The 16228-nt window shown below is 43.8% G+C and overlaps 1 protein-coding gene across 2 annotated transcripts in view; it reads right to left on the reverse strand.

Annotated features, from left to right (window-relative positions):
* Positions 1–16228, reverse strand: part of CDC16 (cell division cycle 16) — a 155362-nt gene that overhangs the window by 1438 nt on the left and 137696 nt on the right. The gene's annotated exons all lie outside the window — the stretch shown is intronic.

Below are 16228 nucleotides of genomic sequence, written 5' to 3' on the forward strand. Positions count from 1 at the left end.
CATGGCCTGACCAATATTTTTTCCAATACAGTATCAGTAACTAGAGAGCTTGAGGGTGACTGGTTTGTTTGGCCCCCTCCATCCCAAAAGATGTTCCATTCATCCTGGCTCCAAAAACTACATTTGTGTTGCCTTTTCAGAAGTGACTGATTTTGTTTCCTTAGAGTCTTCTTACTCTCAATATCCTACCAGATCTTAGCCATTTAAAATTTATTGTTGTGACTCTCTTCTGGGGCACTTAAGCATTTGCTATATCAATTGTAATTATTATGCCATTAATTGTCTTAAGAATCTGATGAGATTTCACCTCTCAGTACAATTTGCCTATAATCGAATTAGGACTAAAACATTTCTGATTATTATAAAACAAACTTTATTGCTTGCTGTTAATAAAATACAAAAACATGTCTGCTACTTTCAGTTCACTGCGGATTAACCAAGAAAAACTAGTCAACACTAGGAATTAGAAAAGCAGCATAATAAAAAGAACTCACCAAGAAAAACATCAACAGAAATTGAAAGCTTTCTGAAATAAAAATGTTGTCGAAAAACACATAGTTCTCACAAGTTCTTAGACTAAGTGGAAGAGAACTCCAAATTTTTGCTATTTGAAATGAGATTGATTGTATGAATCTTCCTTTGAATCTAAACTCTTTAGGGGCCAGGAAGTGAAATTTGTACAAAATGCGGGAGGATTTTCCCAGACCTCCTAATAACAGTAGCAATAACTGCTGCATATACACTGGTGCTTGGGCATGTAAAAGTTTGAAAATCATAGTGCATAGTTTAAAGATTCCACATTCCCACACTCGGAGCCAGTGAAATTCAATAAGGAGAAGCTCTATCATATATTTTTGCAGGAATAGATGGCCGTAATTTGCAGGGTCTCTAATTTTGTCATCACAGAGCTTCAGCAACCATTGTATAAATATTATTACAATAGTCCAACTGTGTTAATAATAATGTTTGTACCAATATTAAAAAATGCTTAAACAAAAATAAGTGTCTAAGTCTTCAAAGAATTCTTAACATCCAAACAAATGTGGGATCTAATATGATACTAACAGTTGATAGTGCTGATTTGCAGTCAGATAGTCCATCGCTTCCTCACATAATACAAAATATAAGTCACATAAAAGGACTCCAGGAGTGGGGGGGGGGGGGGGGGGGGGGGGGGGGGGGGGGGAGGGACTGGGATAATTTGCAAAGGTTCAGAATGCAGTTATTATTGTTGCAGTTCGTGTTAACAATTGTGTTTAAGGTGCTAGAGACCCAGAGCTATTGTGATCTCATTTGGTCTCAGACTTGATGGACAAAGTATATATCTCTATTTGCAGAGACCAATATATCATTTTTTTTTTACTTTAGGTATTTTCAAGTGTATGTGATTAGCATTGGACATTGTTGCTCTGCCATTTTTTGTGTTGGTTTCTGGGAGTTTTTGTAAATAGGAGGCTTTCTTTGTACTTAATTGCTTTTCAGCATCCTGTTCATTAATAAAGACATATTACAAAAAAAAAAAAGAGCCCCAATGATAGTAGCAAAAGAAGAAAAAAAAGTCATAAAAGGTGGAATGAATAAATGCTACAGTAGAGATGGAACCATGTGGTAGTGAAGTCAAAAATAGAATGACAGGATCAGTGAGGATCAGTGAGGTGTCAACTGCTAGAAACTCCCACTCATGTTCAAACAATTATTTCTTCTGCACCCTAAGAGAACTGGTCTACATCAGAACCAATGAACAATATCACTTATGTATCTGATTCATACTGCTTGGCCACAGAAGTGAATGTCTATTGAATTTCTCTGTTACCCTAGTAAACTAGTTCTCAACCAGTGTATCGGGACACACTGATTAAGAGGTGTGTCACAAAAAAATTGGTGTAGACAGCAAGAATGTGTTTCCTTTACAACCATCAGTGCCTGCAAGCCAGGGAGACCAGTAACCTCGAGTCAGGTTTTTAAAATTCCCATAACTCGTCCCTATTTCTGCTCCCCCATTACCCCAGTAATAACTGCGGCCTCCAGCCCCAACTGAAAATGTTGCAGGTTTGCTGTCCATAGCTTCTGTTTGCTACATCATTTTTGAGTAGCATATTTGCAGGTTTTTGTGTTGCTTCATGGTATCTGGCAGTGGTTGGATTTTGTGTAGCTGTTACTGAGTTGACACCAGAATTTGAATACGTATTTGTTTTGTTGTATAAGTGAGAAGTCTGGGAATGATGTATTGCATATAGTTTTCTGATATGTGGTAGGCAAATTCATACTAAACTTACAGTCAAACAATGAAATAGGCATGCTTTTTTCAGCTGTTAATTTCAGTGTTCAGTGTGTCACATAGATGAGCATTGGGGCTTTTTAATCTTTGCCTTGTGCTTGGAGTAATTTGGGCTTTTTTCCCACTGACCCAAGGTACTCGTCAAGGGTGCCCCCTCTTGCCCATGCTCTTTGCTTTAATCATGGAGCCCTTCACTGCGGCTGTTCGCTCTAATCCTGATATTTTGGGTATCCGGGTGGGTGACAGGGACTCAAGCTGTCGCTTTTTGCAGATGACGTTTTACTCTCCTTGTCTTGCCCCCTGGTCTCTTTTCCTAACTTGATGAAAGTGGCTTTGGCGTATTCCACCGTGTCAGGCTTTAAAATTAATTTGAATAAGACTGAAGCGTTGGCGGTTCCTCAGATTATGCTTGACACTTTACAATCTTCCTTTCCTTTCATTGGGTAACTAAGGGGCTCAAGTACTTGGGGGTTACCTTGACCAAGTAATTTGCGGAATTTTTTCCATTAATTACCATGCTTTAATTCAGGACCTGACCAGAGATCTTGAATGTTGGGACCTCTTAGAGCTGTCCTGGTTCAGTCAGATTGCCACACTTAAAATGAACATCTTGCTCCATTTAATGTATCTCTTCCAAATTCTCCCTCTTCGCTTATACTGTGGGTTTCTTTTGGGTCTTCAATACTGACTGTTTCATTTTATATGGTATCAGAAACGACCCCCCATCTTTGCCGTGCGTTTCTTTTTCGGGATCCTAAACAAGGTGAGCTTATGGTTGCCAATATTTTTTGGTTTTATAAGGCGGTGCAGGTTCACTCTGCCTTGGCGTGGTATCATGCTTTACCTCACAAGCTCTGGGTGCATTTAGAACAATCTTTTGTAGGTTCCTGTCCCCTGGGCCATTTAATATGGTTGCCTCACAAACAAAGATCTTTTCCTGTTGACCTCTGCCCTTCTATTGTCAACACTTTTTATTACTGGAACACCCTTTTTTCTAAACCCGAACTGGTACTGTCGCGTCCAACTCCCATAGCTGGCAACTCCCTTTTTTCTTCAGGTCCCTTTTTATGAATTATTTAATAAGCAAATCTATTGTCTTGTTACTCTTTTATGGTACCTTCCCCCAAGAGCTTACATGTGTTTAGTGTTAAGTTTTTCTTCCAATTTTCTTTTAACAAGATTTATCTTATTTTTACTATTTTTGCAGTTTGTTTCAGGGGCTCTTCCCTGGGATGGGCTATACCTTGTATTCTACTTTCAACTTTTTTTGTTTTTTCTCCCCTTATATACCAGTGTCACGCTATAACTATTGGACTAGATACCGATGTCTGATGTCTGCGACTCACACCCATTTGAGGGCCACAAAACCCTCAATGGATGACGGTATCATAAATACTAGATTTAAAGCAGAATTCCATTCAATTTTCAGAGTGGCCTGCGGATTCGGCATTATTGCCCACATATGCGTTACCTAGTACAGATGAGCGTGGGTGCAATATAGAGACGTCTGACGCATTTCGTTGCGAGTTTGGACAAGTTAACGAGGGCTTCTCAATGTTTTTGAACTGTTAGTGGTAGACGAGCAAACTCCTAACTTTTTCAATGTTTTAGGAAGGTTAGTAGTAGAAGAGCAGACTCCTAACCAGGTTAGTGGTAGAAGAGATGACTCCTGACCATAAATTTTTGCTTGGTTTATAAGGTTCATTGTGGAGGTTAGTTGTAGAAGAGTAAAACTCCTAATCAGCGGAAACTCTGTGGACCGCTGCTCCTTGATTCAGGATACCTTGTTCGCTGGTTTCTTGAGTTCTTTTGGGAGTGTTTGCGATATCCCTTTTTGGGGATTCTACCATGGGTTGGAACCCATGGCCAATAGTAGCAGGAATAACTCTTGGCAGGCAGTAGCAGCAGAGAACACTCCTGTCTTTAGAAGCACACTCTGGGGAGTAGTTTTTTCTTAATTAGGGGTAGAGTAGTATACACGTTGACACTATTCTCTTAAACACTTTGATCACCTTTGTGGCTTACATTTACCTGTTCATTTAACATGCGGCAAAAGCATTCGGGCTTTCCGCCAATTAGTAATTTCTGTTCTAGGTTCTGCCACCGGGACGCTCTTGAAGACGCGTGAGTATAAGTGTTTTTTTGTACGCATGATGCATGTTTTTTTTCCATTTAGATAATTTTCCCGTGCATGGTTTTGTTTAGTTATCCCTGTTATAGACCTCAGAATTTTGATTTGAACCGTCTTACTTAAAGATATTGCACTATATAGAATACACTCTTCTATGAGTTCCTATGTGGATTGTCTTCCCCCTATTTCAGATCCCACTATGTCCTCCTCCTCATCCCCTAGTCCCCTGGAAAGAGTCCTTAATTTCTTTCCCGCTGATAGAAAAGAACTTACCCGCTTATGTCAAACCTGGCATACCGGTTGGTCCGCTAAGGATCAAGGACTGGAATGGCCATCAAAGGGCTCATTTGATCAGGGCAAACTCCAAGCTTTGGTCTGCTACAATGAGTCCCACAAAACAGGAAAATCTAGGGATAAACATTTAGCTGCCATTAATAAATTCATACTTATTGCACAAAACCAGAACGATAGGAGTTTAGGTAAGTCCGATTGCGACCAAGCTCCCTACCAGGAGGCAGTAATACCTACTGCCCCACCGCCTTATGATGCTGCTACCGCTGCAGGTACGACAAAGCTTCTACCATGTGCAGTGGGATATACCCCGATACCCCCAGGATATTGTGATAAACCGGTCACAAGTCCTCTGCTGCAGAATTCTCAAGGATCTCAGACAGTAACACCCCCGCTACCTGCGGTATCTCCCGCTCCTATGGTATTTGACCCACCCACTACCGTGCGCATTGCCGGTGTTGTTGATCTATCTCTTCCCTCATCACAACAAAACTCAAACCCAATATCTCAGGGGTCAGCACAAACTCAGACGCCCTTAACCCCTTCAACAATGCCAGTGGCTCAGACTGTTGCTCAGTCGCCCATGGTCACGACTGCCCCAACGATGCAAGCAACTACCCAAACGCTAACTCCACAACCTCATGTCTATCGTACTATTGGAGGTTATGAGATTGACATACCCCCCCCCATTATTGAACATTACCCTTGTGTCCAGGACCCTTTGGTTCCGGTCTCCATTCACCACCCAACTATCATTCAGACTGATGCGGCGGCCCAGACCTCCACCTGTCCTGTGCCAGGATCAGGATTGACCTCACACATGACTACTCAAACGGCTACCTACCCATACATGGGACATTCAACTCAGACATCACCTCCACCGCCACATTTGGACTCCTCTGTCCAAACTGGTTCCTTGCCTCCCGCATCCCTGCATTACCCTATTCTGTCTCAGTTACGACAGATGGGCTTCATTCCATGTAGTCCTGCTACACAGACACGGGCTATTTGTCAGGAACTCTGTGATCGGGGTTTTATTACAGCGCCCCCTGTTCCAATGAACCCTTCCATGCCGACTCTAGAACCTGAGTGTTCTACTCCTCCTAGATGGGAGCAATTGGGTGCACGCCCCAAGGGTAAAATTCCCCAATTAGCAGAGGAACTGGCTCGTCTCCGCCGTCCTCTCATACTTCCAGCCAAACCAGGTACTGGGGATCTACCAAAAATAATATCCTCCCCATTAGACGCAGCATGGGAAGTTTTACAACAACAACTCCCAGCTAAATCTGACCTGGAGGATATTCGAAATGAACCTCCCCCAGTGCTAAATTTCTCCTCCTCGGTGGAAGGAGATTCATCGCACCTGGAACTACCCAAGACCCGTCCCCCTGACACTCACATTCCTTCAGGGGCATGTTGTATGCCACAACCTGGCACCACATTGGCCAGTATGGGAGATGACCTTGCATTCGTTTCAGAAGGACTTCGTTCCTTACGTAAGTCCATTTCAGAACTCCCGGATACTATTGCATCTGCTGCATCAAAATCCAAAATGCCCCAACAACATGATGTTATTTCACATCATACCAGACAACGCCACCCTCAAAGTTATCTTACGGACGAGGGATCTAGTCGCTGCCTTGCAGTCATTGACGGTCCCCGTCACCCTACAGGTCTGAACATTGATACAGAACCTGGCTTATCTGGTCCACCTAGCACACCCGCCCAATATGTAGCATTACATGAAAATTCATGGTATTATGTCCAGCCATGGATTGATAATCTTGCAGGATGGTCTGAGGCGCTTCAGCCCCAGTCCGCCCTCTTCCCACGTGAAGGATCCTTGCGGTCTGACAAACTCTCACTAGTGAGAGATCTTATTTACGACCACCCTGACCCCCATTGGGATCAGAAAACAACCCTCTACCTAATCCAAGGTCTCCAGGTTTGGAAAAAGTACGAGAATCAATTTCCCCCAACCGCATCAATCGATCTCCTTACATCTTCATTGATTAAACCCTTTGAAAAAGTAAAACTTTTTCCCTTGTTAAATAAAATGTCAGGTGGTGTACCTCATACGGAATACATTCCACTTTCAGCGGCTGAATTAAATAGCCTCATACTGCAACTCCCGGATATTGCAATGGGAGGTAACCGATGGTTAAAGAAATTTCAGGACATCACACTAGGTACCACTCTGTCAGTTGGAGACATGAAAGCTTTATTGGGCAGAACCCCACACGCCAGTGTCACTGATATATTCACCCAATCAGGATATGCCGAATTTGTAACAGATACTCAGTACGATGGCAATCCCTTAACTGAGATTCAGACCAAAGTATTCCAGGAAATCCGGACCATGTATCCGACCCTTAAAGATTTCTCAGTTATCACTTCCCAAAGGTGGGAAATGGATTCAGAGCCTATTGAGGCTTATTTACTCAGACTCCAAGAACTCTATAAAGAAGAGACAGAGGAGACATTTGACTCCGATAATGCTCTTCCGGTGTTCTATCATTTACTTAAGGGAACCCTACCTTCACAGATTAAAAACAAACTAGAGGACACAGTTGGTCTCCAACTAGAAAAATGGCCAAAGATTCGTGAACACATCCTTCATCATTGTAGAAAGCTTATAAAAAGCAAGCAAGATGAAGTCCAACATCGTAAGACAGTACACACTAATCTGGAAGTACTACAAACTGAAGATCTCAAAGAGAAAAGAGCCTCCAAGTGCTCTGACACAGATCCCAATACCCCCGAGACCACTCCCCCTGTTATTGTTATGTATGCTGACCAACGCTATGACAATAACACCCGAAATCAGGGCCCACGGCCCTACCGCCCAGACCGTAGAACTGAATACCCTGAAGAACGCGGTCGCCGTCCTCTACCTCAAAGAGGCCCACCAAGGGGTCCCCCGGATGTCTATAGACAACCCAGAGACTACCGTTCCCGACCTAGTCCAGATCGTTATGCAGATGTTCAGTGCTATCGCTGTCAGCAATACGGCCACTACGCACGGGAATGTCTGCAACCCTTACAACACAGACCCAGGATTCAGGTCCGCCAAGAACGGCAAGAACGTCAGTCATTCCCATTATGGAACCCGGATCAACGCCGCCCACAGTGACTAGGCGTGGTCCACACTGCTGCAGGATTGGATGATCCCATGATCACCTTGTTAATCTGTGATGTCCCCGTTCCCTTTTTAATAGACACAGGCGCCTCTCGCTCCGTGCTAGCCCATGTCCCGCACAAATTGCAGAAACTTCTTAAAGTTTCCCCTAACAATATTACCACCACAGGCTTTGATGGTGTCCCTACAGACACACCCCTGCTTGAGCCCTTGCCAATTACCTATGCGGATCAACAGCTATCTGCTCCCTTTTTGTATGCTCCGTTGTGCCCTGTCAACTTACTTGGGAGAGACCTGTTAACATTATTTCACTTTGAAATTCATTTTGATCCTTCCCCTAATGAAAGTACCTCACTCATGATGGCTGTCACCTCTATGGTTGAGAAACAAATAGAGGTTGCACTGAATGACCTACCCGGTTTTCTTTGGGCCACACCTGATAAACCCTATGGTGAGGTTAAAGGCCCTCCCCATCGTATTCAGCTGCTACCGGGTTGCAAAGGCCCTAAAATTGCCCAGTATCCACTAAAACCTGAAGTTATTGCTGGAGCTCAGGAACAAATTGATTCTTTGTTGCAGCAGGGTATCATTGAGAAGTGTAATTCGCCATACAATACCCCTTTATTCCCAGTGCCAAAGAAAGAGCCTGGCGCCTTCCGTATAGTACAGGATTTACGCGCGTTAAATGACCTCACTTACGCGGTATTTCCAAATGTTGAAAATCCGACTACACTCCTCAATAGCATTACTTTGCAGACATATCACTCCACTATTGATTTGTCTAATGCCTTCTTTTCCATCACCCTTGACCCTGTAAGCCGCCCGCTAACGGCTTTCCAATTCAACAATACAACCTACCAATGGACCCGTCTCCCCCAGGGATTTACTGACAGTCCAACAGTCTTTTCGCAAACTTTAGCCGGACACATACAGGAATTCAAACAGTACCGATACGATCTCCCACCACAAACCTCTATTGTACAATATGTAGACGACATGCTCATTACCTGCCCTGACTTTGACACATGCGTTCAGGTCACCTGTGACTTTCTTGGCTTTCTTGCTACGAAAGGCTATAAAGTTAACAGAAAGAAATTAAAAGTTGCTCAGACATATGTTACCTTCCTTGGCCATCACATAGGCCCCCGTCAGAAGGGCCTAGGTCCCGATACTCTCCAACATGTATCCTCCTTGCGGATGCCCACTACTGTTTCTGATCTCAGAGGTGTCCTTGGCATGTTGAATTTTTGTCGCCTTTGGATACCCAATTATTCTGCTCGAACACAGCCATTTTATATGAAACTACAGGGTAAACAGAAAGTTAAACGAGAACCCATTAACTTCACAGCTCAGGAAACATCAGATCTTATGGCTCTTGTAAAAGATGTTATGCTTTCCTCCCCATTGGCAACTATTGATGTTTCTCAGGATGTACACCTTTGGGTCGTGCATACTGAGACTACTTGGTCTTGCTTAATCACTCAAGAACATGATGATCTTGCCTGTGGTTACCTTTCAGGTACTTTTTCCCCTGTTGAAAGAGCCTTTGCCACTTGTGAAAAAGGCCTTGTTGCCGCCAGCACAGCTGTCATGAAATTATACAGCTACATTCCTCACCTTCCGGTGATTCTTCACACGTCCCATGATGTAAAATATCTGTTGGACAAACAGATTAGTCACATGACTGTCTGCCGATTACAAAAGTATCAAGTACTTTTGTTCAGTGTAGTGCACTCTATTCACCCATTAACTTTAACTGACCTTCAACGCCTAGATCCATTACTCACTGTAACAGAGACAGCACAGAATGCAATCTTTCCCCATGAGTGCACTACCCAATTGTCTGTTCCCGAATCCCTCCATCTGCATTCAGAAATCTTGCAGAGTGGCGAGGTTTGGTTTACAGATGGTTCTCAGCAAAACGGAGTTGCTGGTTTTGCCGCCCTCCATTATACACCGGAAGAACACATTCTGGATCCTATACAATTCAGGTTACCAGATGCATTTACAGCCCAAACCGCAGAACTTGCAGCGGTTTTATACGTCCTACTGTATAAAGCACTACACTCTGATTTGAGCATTGTCACCGATTCAGACTATGTTTTTGCTTCCTTGCATTCCCATGTTCGCAAATGGAACCAGAGGGGTATGATTTCCTCTACGGGACAACCTCTCAGTCACTTACCTTTGTGGACTGCACTTTTTGATGCGTTGGAGAAGCGCCATCAAAAAGGCCTCCGCACCAGTATCTCCTGGATTAAAGCTCATCAGGAGACAGTTTTTTCTTTCGCCATTAATGGGAACCATGCTGCTGATGAACTAGCCCGTGAGGTCACTTCCTTTTCCAGCCTTCCTTCCGAGTCCCCTACTGATGTGGCGCTTCCGGTAATTGTTGCAACCGAAGTGCCTCCCCTTGACACACCTCCTTCTACTCCTTCAGACTCCACACACTCTGAATCCTCCTCTCCAAACACCCCACCTAATTTCCCTGTACCTCCTGTCATAACCTCTTTACTATCTCCTGAATCAGAGCCCCCTGTTACGTCCCCTCCCTCTGAATCCCTAACCTCAGACTTCTCTACCACCCTCACTTCCTCTCTTTCACAAGCAGAACTCACTTTGTGGAAGCAAGCGGGATGTTTTCTTAATCCAAATGGTATTTGGACCCATCCTAATGGTCAATTATGTGTTTCACAGCATGTTTTATCCCTTCTTTTGCATGCCCTCCATTATCCTTTACATTTGAATGCTAATACACTGTATGATCAATTGTCTTCCAAGTTATGGGCTCCCCAAATGATGCCCATGTGTCACACTGTAGTTCATAATTGCTACAAATGTTTTCTGTACACACCTAAACGAGGACCTGTCATCCCTTCCGGTCATTTGCCTGTTGTCCAGGGACCTGGCCAACATTGGTATATTGATTTCACAGATATGCAGTCACCTGTGCGTGGTAAACGGTATCTGCTTGTCTGCGTGGACAGTTTCTCTAAGTGGGTGGAAGCTTTCCCTTGCACTAGAGAAACCGCACAAACCATGGCACAGTCACTGTGTAATGAAATTATTCCTCGATTTGGTATTCCTGGCAAAATTACCACAGATAATGGTACACACTTTGTGAATGAACTCTTGCAGAACCTCCTTCCAGCACTTGGCATTACACATAGAACTGTCTGTGTTTACAAACCCACCAGTAATGGTTTGGTTGAAAGATACAATGGGTTGCTCAAAACAAAAATGCGTCAGCTTATGGCAAATGGGATAAAGAATTGGCTTGATGCCCTCCCTTTGGCACTGTTATCTCTCCGTGCCACTCCATCCTCTTCCCTTAAACTGACGCCGTTCCAATTATGTACAGGTCGCCAGATGCGACTCCTACCTGGCAATCCAGACACTCAAGTACCCGATCAATACTCAGTATATTGGGATATCTTGCAGACTATTGTAAGTTCTCTGTCCTCAATTCCACAGGCCATTTCGGACAGAAGAGGGGATTGTGATGCCAATAGATCCCCCCCTTATAAAGTGGGCGATCTAGTGCACCGGCGTTATTACACGCACAAGACCTGGCGAGATCCCATCTACGTTGGGCCCTTCAAGATAGAAGCTCTGTCAGCCACAGCTGCCAAGCTTGAGGACCACACATCCTGGGTCCATCTGAAAGATATCCGCGCCTATCCAAATACCCAATCAGGCCTCCTGGATGTTTCCATTGATGTTTCCAGCACAACAGTCACTGGAGAGACCAGTCCCACCACAAACTCCATCTCCACCACCACTGAGCCCAAGACCACCGACCCCACATCCAACACTCTTGAACCATCTTGACCAACTCGACCAAAGACTTAACCACTTAATCAACTTAGATCATCCATCTCCTGAATCCCACCTCCTTGATCTGGCTGACATTGTCATCCAAACCTTCGCTGATTCTCCAGAGTCACCATCTGAACAACCACCTGTATTGCAACCTGCTTTTGAGTTGCCGTCCTCACCTCTTCCTCCAACTGTTCCAGCACTCCCACTTCCATACGTAGATCTTCACATCCGTCTCATCCGAATCCGTAACCTTGCAGAGGATCTCACCCAAATCCGCAACTTAGCTGAAGAATTGAGTGTGGAAGAACGAGAGACTGTTGCGTCTGCCACAGTACAGAATTTGCACAACAACATCAGTGAGCTGCTTGACATTCTACATTTGTACTTCCCCAATCAAGTCAGATAAATGCCACAGCAATTCCCGCCGATTTTCACTCCAGAAGAACTCATTCCCTTACAGACTATTTCTCTACATAAAGTTCCTATTCCAATACCACCTTTCCCAACCACTCCTGTGAAAGTGTTGATACCACCACCCTCCCCCGCTGGTAAGAGTCTCCGCAGGGAACCAACTGCTGAGAACCTTGCTGCCCTCGACAATATCAAGGAACCTGATCCACCAGACCCACTGGACATTGGACTTTACCCTGTTGATAAGTGTCACTCTGAGCAGGTATCTGAAACCAATTCCCATTGGTCGAACGACTTCGACGACACTTATTTGGAAGGCGACACCAATCCTGACGACACGGACGGAAACAGCACCCGTCCGAGCGTCGTCTCAGCAGCAGTGACGGTGTTACATCAATACACCCTCTTCTTCTGCTTTCCATCTGCTCGATTGTTTGCTGTTGGACTCGTGTGCATCATCCTACTTTGTATAGGTTTGGTTTTGTTTTTCACTACCCTGTTTACCTATACTGCTGACAGTAACCTCCTGGATCTTTGGATCACACTTACTGCCTTTCCCACTGGCAACGTTACCTTGCCAGCCGGAAACGCCACGGTACTTGCAACTACCTCGGTACTTGTAACTACCCCAGCAGTACTTGCAACTACTTCTGTACTTGCAACTACTCCAGCAGTACGTGTAACTACTTCGGTACTTACATCTACTCCTGCTCCATCACCTACTACAGCAGCCTACACAGAGCCCCAACAATACACCGCATTTACCCGCCTGTTTGGATATAGATCCCCCCAGACGACCTCAAAGATAGGTCCCATTGCCACCAGTCATCCTATCCCCTGGGCAGACACATCTGCCACGACAGACTTTTCAACTGGCTATCCTCCAGAGCCTATTGAAACCTCTGCGACTACTCCTGTCCTCACTGATTCTCCTGTTTTGCATTCTACAACTGTTCCCAATAATATCAGTAGCTCGGTCCATATTGTCCCCAATCTCACAACTACTTTTGAGGATAATATTACCTTGCTTGAATTACGACCCACCCCTCCTCCTTATTCTCTGGTTCCTCCTAGTGACGCTCCTCCTCCCACGAATACTACTTTAGCCACTCCAAACATCACCGTCCCAGCCACTCGACCTCCTAGATAGCTCATCATCCTTAAGTAACCATCAATATATGTCCCAGAATTTACCAGATAACCCGCCCTCTCCACCTGATTCTCCCCCACCATCGCCTTTTAGTATAGGTGTACACTTAATCCCTGAACCCCCAGAGTACCTTTTTGATTTAAGAGAGTTAATACATCCTCATTGGGACCCAGCTCCAGAAGACGATCCCAATTGGGACCCCTTCACCCGATATCTGACATTGTGTGAACCTTTGTTTGAGAATTGGACACTAGGTCCTAGCCGAACGGTTACAGACACTGTGATACTATTTGGAGGAACTTTAGGTTTACAAATAGAACAAACCGACGACCTCCTAATAAGACCAGCAACTGGTGACGTTGTAGATTTTTGGATTATCACATACGCCGTACTGGGCACTGATTGGATACCCTTTGTGTTCATTAGAGAGGTTGGATTGGGACCTTTGGAAGTATACAGTCTTTTTGTTATCCCCGACACTCCTGAAAGAGGAGCTGTTAGAATTTACCCACCCTACCCAGTTATTAGATTTTACCAACCCAACCCAAATTCATCCTAATGATATATCAAGCTTTGGTATACCTAAGAATAATTATAGCAATTACAGTTTTGGTTAAGACCCTAGGATTAATATTGTTACTCATTTTCATTAACCGCCAATTACCTTTAGTACAGTCCAGATCTTACATTTAACCATGAAAACCAACAACATGAAGTCCGTACTCCTTCTGCTGTGTGCGCTCACCATGCCCATGATACAAGGAACACAGCATTTAGAAAGTTTTCTGCAACAATTCATTACTACTTACGAAATAACATTACCCACTACCAAGGACACAACCACAATAACCCTTGATGTGTGTGCTTACACAATGTGTGGGGAACATCCGGTACAGCAATATTTGTCAGCTTTTGAGGTATACCTGTGTCCCTTCTCCAATTGCGGAAGTTGGGCACATGTATGGTGGTACACAGGTTCATGGGTTCCCTACTCAGGTAGTGAGATTCCAGATCTAAAAAGGAGCATTTCCATCATGAAATTGCGATGGACTGGCCTTTGTCCAATGACTAAATGTAATCAAGTGGCTATCACTTTCAGAGGAGTAACGGCTGTTACATACAGAACTTATTCCTTAGGAATTGATGCCACAGGTAGAGATCCCATTGGAAAATTCAAAATTATTCCACCTCCAGCCCAAACTGAAGCGAATCCTTTGATGCCAACAAAAATCCCAGAAGTAAAGATTCCTTACCAGATTGTGCCAATTAACAATTCTAAAGATTTGATAGCATTAGAAACAGGATTTGGAGAAACAAACCTATGGCTCGAATGGGCGCATTATACTACAAAGAGTTTGAATGTCTCTAATTGTTATTTTTGTGCCCATGCAAGAGCAGAACCAACTGTAGTTCCTTTCCCTTTAGATCTCTACAATGATCCAGATGGTTTTTGGTGTATGTTAGAATTATTGCAGGTAAAAGACAAAGTCAATCAGTCTTGTCAGCATCTTGACAAGCACCACCCTTACTTACCCCCTCGGCTGAGGGTTCCACCTGCATTCAGGATTCCAGATCCTGCTACCAGATATCATACATGTCTGGAACGATATGGGGTGAGAAACACACGGTTTCTTGGTAATTTGACCAATTGTAATACAACCCTAGGACAAGGGACTTTACAAAATCTAAATCTCACAAACTTTTCGCAGGCTAGAGCAGACATATGGTGGTATTGTGGAACCTCCACAGAAGTTGGACAGGCAGATGTGCCCTAGTAAAATTGGTAATTCCAATCATCATAGCATCTTTGCTCCCTCCTCATAGCAGCTCTTCCTCACGAGTGAAGAGAAATGCAATGCCTGGATCTTTTGATGATCGGGTCTATATAGATGCAATTGGAGTTCCAAGAGGGGTTCCTGATGAGTTCAAAGCCAGAAACCAAATAGCTGCAGGATTCGAATCTGCCTTCTTTTGGTGGGCGACGATAAATAAAAATGTAGACTGGATAACTATATATATTACAACCAGCAGAGATTTGTCAATTATACCAGGGATGCAGTTCAAGGAATTGCAGCGCAATTAGACGCCACTAGCCGGATGACGTTGGAAAACAGGCTAGTACTTGACCAACTTCTGGCAGCAGAGGGCGGAGTGTGCCATAAAATAGGTACACAGTGTTGCACCTTTATCCCCAACAATACAGCTCCAGATGGATCAATCACCAGAGCGTTGGAAGGCTTGACCTCACTGTCACAAGAATTGGCAGAGAATTCTGGCGTTGATACATCCTGGACAGGTTGGATGGATAAAGCTTTTGGTAAATGGAAGACATTTATCATTTCAGCTGCCACAACGATAATCATAGTGGTAGCAATTTTTGTGCTAGTAGGGTGTTGCATAATCCCTTGTGCTAGAGGCTTAGTAGAACGCTTAATTGAAACCGCAATCACGAAAAAGACAACAGCAGGACAATATGTCCTGTACGAAAATCTCCTTCCCAACACCACAGGAGATGACACATTGGACTATCTCCCTCTGAGAAGGACCAATCGCTATGCAACTGCTAGAGACACTAGAGAGATGTCTGCATCTGTATAATCAGGCAATAGCACACACAGGGATACAATTTAACCATATAAAGCTTTATAAGATAAGATATAATCAGTATATAACCAAAGAATTAATGATTAAATAGGTAAGAATAAGATAGAATTTGCATGTTAAAGGGTAGAAGTATAGTAGTTTTTGTATAACCATAGATATTGATAAGTAGAAATGATTGAAATAATTGAAGTGGTGCCAGAATGGTAATCAGAAACCAAATAACTCAGACTGTACCAGTTTGCACTGAGACTCAGAAAATTTTATGGCCTTGTAGGATACCTTCTGGAATGGATGGTACCATGGTATATTTACCCTGGTGTCACCCTATGGGATAGGGTGAAGAGGGGAATGTTAATATATGGCCTGGTTTTAGATCTACCACTGGAATAGTGATGGACAGAG

The sequence above is a fragment of the Microcaecilia unicolor genome, chromosome 4, assembly GCF_901765095.1.
Source record: "Microcaecilia unicolor chromosome 4, aMicUni1.1, whole genome shotgun sequence".
In the NCBI taxonomy this organism is placed as follows: domain Eukaryota; kingdom Metazoa; phylum Chordata; class Amphibia; order Gymnophiona; family Siphonopidae; genus Microcaecilia; species Microcaecilia unicolor.